At 42.1% G+C, this 6554-nt stretch overlaps 1 non-coding gene across 1 annotated transcript; it reads left to right on the top strand.

Moving 5' to 3' along the window:
- Window positions 1-224: 224 nt before the first annotated feature.
- On the top strand, window positions 225-370 carry LOC123456924. The gene has a single exon (XR_006634785.1). It is a non-coding gene; the product is annotated as a small nucleolar RNA SNORD15 (small nucleolar RNA).
- Window positions 371-6554: the final 6184 nt, after the last annotated feature.

Below are 6554 nucleotides of genomic sequence, written 5' to 3'. Positions count from 1 at the left end.
TGAACTGGTAAGTACTTTGCACAAAGCAGTTATGGTACAAATTCAACACAGAAGAATCTGTAGATTGTCAACATACCGATAATGAACTGTCTGAGAAAGTAAGGAGGGAAAATATCCCATTCACAATAGCTTCAAAAAATAAAACACCTGGTGTGGTCATTTGAATGTGACAGTTTAAACGTATGGCCCCATAGACTAAGGTGTCTTATTAAAATTGACCTTGCCTTCAGTCATGACAAGATAACGAGTCAGAAATGTCACATCCTGCTCTTGGTCCTTGTTAGGGCCACGTTCTGTGGTGTTGCACATGGGCTCCCATAGCAAAAGTGTCCTATTCCGTGATTGATTGTAAGGCATTTGTCTGAGAAGGGACCAGGTCCAGTGATTCTTCTTAGTAAGCTCTGCTCAGCCTGTCCCCTGTTGGTGGTGAAGCCCCATGAAACCCAGCTGGGTCATAAATTTGTCCACTAGGTACGCTGGGCATCAAAGTGAAGATCATGTTGGGATCCAAGTGGCAAGATTGGCCCTAAGAAGCCCGTGACTGACCACATGAGCGTCATAGAACCCAACGATGAGATCCTGCCCCCCTGCCCATCTCAGAACAGAAGGGTGGGAAGTCAGAGCCACCTACCATGCCTCAGCCAGTCCCTACAGCATAAAAGGGTCTTGTTGGCAGCTGCATCTTGGGGATGGATGTTGCTCTGTAAAGACAGTTAATAAAATCTTACACAAAGACCAAAGAAAATTAAGCTTGCAACTCCAGCCCCTGGCAAGCAGATCCCTGCTAGAAGGGACATGTCGCTGGGGGCAGATCTTGGAGTCCTGCTCTAAGGTGGGTTTGGAAGTGGATCTGAGTTCCAGCCCTAGTATCTGTATTTTGTTTTGTTTTTCCAGATAGGGTCTCACTCTGGCTCAAGCTGACCTGAAATTCACTCTGTAGTCTCAAACTCAAAGTCATGCTGATCCTCCCAACTCTGTCTCCCGAGTGCTAGGATTGAAGGCATGTGCCACCATGCCTGGCTCCTAGCAGCTGTATTGAGAACAGTTTGAACTCTGGTGGTTTTTACTTCCTGGTGTTGGTATTTCCTGCTACAGTTGTTTCACTCTGCTTGGATGCATTGATGGAATTTCCCCTGGATTTTGTAAGCCTGAAGTTAACCCATTCCTCCCCATAAGCTGTGTCTGGTTAGAAAGATCTGAAATTTTGAAACTGCTAGAGGAAATCATAGGGAAAATACATCAATGGAAGAGAAGAAAGCATTTGTGGGACCACTCAAGAAAGACCAAATTGCCAAGGAGGAGAGTACTTATGTCAGCACAGTCCTCAACTGGTGGGATCTTAACAAAAGTTTCTCCAGTGGAGGAAAAAAAGAAAAGCACATCAAGATGAAGGAAGAACAGGAGCAAGATAGCTTTTTTATAGATAGGGTCCTCCAGGGACAGAAGCCCAAAGAGATCCAGTCTCATCTAAGATGGCTGCAAACAGCACCCAACAGCAGCACCTTCCTGCTTCTTCCTCAGCTTAGCACACGTGGGTGGGCTGGCCCCTCTTGGGTCAGCCTCTTGACTCCACCACCCAACCAGTTTTCTCCTTCACACATAAACTCTCTTGAGCCTCACATTCCCCTGGCTCCTGAATCTCCTAGTACTTGCTTTGGTAAGCCCTCCCCCTTCCCAGCCTACCTGAGAAAGGGGAGAAATTTCTGTTGGAGTGTTTCTCTGCTTTCTTTCCACATGTGTCCTGTTCTGGGTACTCTGTTGCCCAATCACATACAACCTCTTCATCTTCACCTCTTCTTGCTCCACTCCATCTTCTGGTTCTGTCTGAACACAAATATGTAAGTCTCTCTTATTTGCCTGGAAATTTTTCCTGCTTGTTTTCAACATGTATTTTGTTCTTGGATGCTTTCTTTCCTTGTTATATGTTTTACCTCTCTCTAATCTCTTATTTGAGGGTTATGTTTTGGCTTAAGATCTTATGTTGGTGTGTGTGTGTGTGTGTGTGTGTGTGTGTGTGTGTGTGTGTGTTCCCCAGCCCCAGAGGCTTTTTCCTCCAGATATTTCTCTGTGAAAGAGATTCTCTTCTTCTCTTCCACCTTCTAGCCAGCCAAGGGAAAGAATTCCTTTCTGACTTGGGTTTTTCAGCTATCCTTCCCCCTTGGTCCTTATTCTCCCTAAAAGAAAACTCATAATTCATAACTAAAGTTTCCCTTCACAGAGTCTGTGTTTCCAATTCTTTGTTAACTCATAAGAATTCAAAAGTTGGGGTCCACAGACCTGGGATCCCCTTCATCTTTATGGAATTTAATCTCTCCCTGGATCCAAAATCTAACAACAGAGATATGTGCACTGACTTTCTGCAAAGCACTCTAATAAGCTCAAGAATAAAAGCAACAACTTAGAAATGAAATTAAAAGGCTTTGCATAGCAAAACAAATAATAAGCAGAGTGAAGAGACAGACTAGAAAATGGGAGAAAATCTTGCAAACTATACATCTGGCAGGTACCTAGAATCTATAAAGAACTCACAAAATTAAACACCAAATAAAATCATTCAATCAGGGCTGGAGAGATGGCTTAATGGCTAAGGCACTTGCCTGCAAAGCCTAAGGACCCAGGTTTGATTCTCCAGGTCCCACATTAGCCAGATGCACATCATGGCACATGCATCTGGAGTTTGTTTGCAGTGGCTAGAGGCTCTGGCATGCCCATTCTTTCTCTCTTTCCCTCTGTCTCTAATAAATAAAATGTTCAAAAAGAAAATCATTCAATCAGTAAATTAATAAATGAACTGAATAGACAATTCTCAAAAGAATAAATAAAAATGGCAAATAAATATGTGGAAGAAATACTAAATATCGGGGCTGAAGAGATGGCTTAGAAGTTAAGTGCTTGCCTGTGAAGCCTAAGGACCCTGGTTCGAGGCTCGATTCCCCAGGACCCATGTTAGCCAGATGCACAAGGGGACACATGCATCTGGAATTCGTCTGCAGTGGCTAGAAGCCCTGGCGCGCCTATTCTCTCTCCATCTCCCTCTTTCTCTGTCTGTCTGTTGCTCTCAACTAAATAAAAATAAACAAACCAAAAAATTTTAAAAATATACTAAATATCTTTAACCATTAGGGAAATGCAAATTAAAACGACACTGAGATTCCATCTCACCCAAGTCAGAATGACTATCATCTAGAAAATAAGTGATAACAAATGCTAGTGAGGATGTTAGGGAAAATGATTCCTTACACTGCTTGTGGGGATATGGAGGTTCCTCAAAATTTAAAACTATAACTACCATATAATCCAGATATAACATTGCTGGGTATATTCCATGTTTATCACAGCACTATGTAGAGCCAGCCTAGATGTCTGTCAACAGTTGAGTGAATGTTAAAAAACATAATGACGTTTTATTTAGTCACAAAGAGAAATGAAATTATGTGATTTTCAGGAAAATAGAAGACAAATATCCCATTTTCTCTCATGTAGACTTGGGTTTTTTTGTTGGGGATAATGTTACCAATGTCACTAGGGTCAGAGGCTGGGCCCTAACAGTCCCCTAACAAGCTGTGTTCAGCCAAGTGTACTCAATAAGCCAATTAAGCAAACAAGTGAAAAGTAGGGAAACGGTTTATTCAATGTGGCCATATTAGGAAAAAGAACAATGAGTTGCAGTAACACCCCTTCAAATCCATCCATTTTGAGGAAGTCCTAGCATGAGGGTAAGGCTAAACAGAAGGCAAGAGGTATGAATAACCACCCAGTCTGGTCAAAGTGTGGTGTACTCTCTGACCCCCGTCACCATTGTCTCAGCTCCAGTCTCTCCTGAAAAGTCATCTGGACTAGTTGTAGATGTTTCTTGAGGACACAAGTTATCCTGTGGCTGCCCACCACAACCTCAGCCTTTCCTTGGGGCAGCATGAGATTCCCGGTGAAAATCCAATTCCTAGGATCCATTGTTTCAATTGTCTAACAGTCAAACAAAGGAAGGAGCAAAGGGTCTCTTTAGCATATCTTCATTCCTGCCTGGATTATTACAGTACTGAAGATTGAACCCAGGACCTTTCACCTACTAGGCAAGTGCTATACCACTAGGCTACATCACCAGGCCTCATATGCTTATACATTATGGGTTTAAGAACAGCAAATCCGGGCTGGAGAGATGGCTTAGCGGTTAAGCGCTTGCCTGTGAAGCCTAAGGACCCCGGTTTGAGGCTCAGTTCCCCAAGTCCCACATTAGCCAGATGCACAAGGGGGTGCACACGTCTGGAGTTCGTTTGCAGAGGCTGGAAGCCCTGGCGCGCCCATTCTCTCTCTCTCCCTCTATCTGTCTTTCTCTCTCTGTCTGTCGCTCTCAAATAAATAAATAAATAAATATTTTTTTAAAAAAAAAGAAGGTTACTACAACAGAAAATTGGTATCAAGAAGTGGGGTTATTGCTATAATGAATCTGTATAGTTTATGATCTTTTAGAGTTTGTGCAAGTAATATGATCAGATTTGGGACTTTGGACTACAGAAGCCTTGTAGAACTATAAGCAGAGTTTGATGGGCCATTCTGGTGAGAGCTTGAGAATCCTAAATACAGACAGAAATGCAGAGTATTGACTTGTATGGTTTCAGGGGACAAAAAAGAACATTATTTGGACTGAACTATTGGCTGAAAGACTGGCTACATTCTACCTATGTACTGAGTATTTGAGCAGAGTTAAATTTAAAAGTTAACGGATTACTGTAATTGGTGGAAGAAAGTACAGAGGAATCCAGGCATGGTAGCACTCTCCTTTAATCCCAACATTTGGAAAGCAGAGGTAGGAGGATCGCCATGAGTTTGAGGCCACCCTGAGACTACAAAGTGAATTCCATGTCAGCTGGGATACAGTGAGACCCTACCTAGAAAAAAACAAAACATAAAAATAAAAAGTAAAAAGCAAAAACATATGAAAAATACAAAGTTGAGCTAGGCATGGTGGTACATACCTTTAAACCCAGCAGTAGGAAGACAGAACTAGGAGGATCACCATGATTTTGAGGCCAGCCTGGGACTACAGAGTGAGTAACAGGTCAGCATGGGTTAGAATAAGACCATACCTCAAAAAAAAAAAAAATACAAAGGTGACAATGTAAGCAAGTTCAAAATTACAGGCACAGAGATTGATTTTAGGCCATCAAAGTGAAAATGGTTAATTAGATCATTACCATTAAAGATATACTGACGAGCCAGATGTAGTGGCACATACCTTTAATCTCAGCACTTGGAAGGCAGAGGTAGGAGGATTGCTGTGAATTTGAGACCACCCTGAGACTACATAAAGAATTCTAGGTCAGCCTAAGCTAGAGTAAGACCCTACCTTGAAAAACAAACAAACAAACAAAAAAAAAAAAAAACCGACGAAGAATACAAAGAATACAAAATCTTTCAAAGGGAAATAACCTAAAGTTAGAATTCTCAAGGAGTTCCTGCTCATCACAGTCAAGCTTTATACCATCCTTGGTTTACAAATTTGGCTATGCAGCCCACCTGGCACTGTTTTCGGAAGCATGATAAATACAGTAAATAGGATCATAAAGTACACATGGTTCTGAACATGCAGCAATGTTGAAGCAGGGTTCAAATCTCTGCATAGAGGCCTTCTGAGAGGACATTGTATGAAGCTGTAAAGATGAACCATGAGTTACACTGGAGACTCCAGGATTTGAAAGATGCCAGGTCTGTGGGACAGCCACCAAGGAAAGTTGCTAGCTCTGCCTTGGATGGATCTGCCTCAAAAACAAGCAGCAGGGCTGGAGGGATGGCTTAGCGGTTAAGCGCTTGCCTGTGAAGCCTAAGGACCCCGGTTCAAGGCTCGATTCCCCAGGACCCACGTTAGCCAGATGTACAAGGGGCCCACGTGTCTGGAGTCCGTTGGCAGTGGCTGGAGGCTCTTCCACGCCCATACTCTCTCTCTCTCTATCTGCCTCTTTCTCTCTCTGTCTGTCGCTCTCAAATAAATAAATAAAAATAAACAAAAAATAAAAAAAAAATTTAAAAAAAAAAAAACAAGCAGCAGATTTGAGAGGCAGAAGTGGGTTTTGGAGACAAAGTATAGCACTGTCCCAAAACTGCAGGATTTGATGTTTACCTGCTGGTGTTTGATCTTGCATCCATCCAGTCTTTGCTTGTTATTCCTTCTTTTGCAATGAGAATGTTTACCCTGTGCCACTGTGTGTTGGAAATATGTTACTTTTATGTTTTGATTTTTCAGGACGCACAGTTATGACACTCCCTTAAGTTTTAGAAGAGACTTTAGATTTTTGAAGATGTTGGGATTGATAAAGACAACATGGCATTTTTATTTTTTATATTTTTATATGTTTATAAGACAGAGAGAGAGAGAGAGAGAAAGTGTGCATGCCAGGGCCTCTTGACATTGCAAATAAACTCCAGACACATGCACAATTTTCTGTATCTGGCTTTATGTGCGTACTGGAGAATCAAACCAAATGGGAAGGCTTTGCAAGCAAGTTCCTCAGCTCCAAGATGAAACTTGGACTGAGTGCATTTTGCATTGTGAGAGGACC

Source organism: Jaculus jaculus, chromosome X (assembly GCF_020740685.1).
Source record: "Jaculus jaculus isolate mJacJac1 chromosome X, mJacJac1.mat.Y.cur, whole genome shotgun sequence".
NCBI classification, from domain to species: domain Eukaryota; kingdom Metazoa; phylum Chordata; class Mammalia; order Rodentia; family Dipodidae; genus Jaculus; species Jaculus jaculus.
The sequence above is the reverse complement of the archived record's forward strand: the minus strand, read 5'-3'. Positions and strand labels throughout refer to the sequence as shown.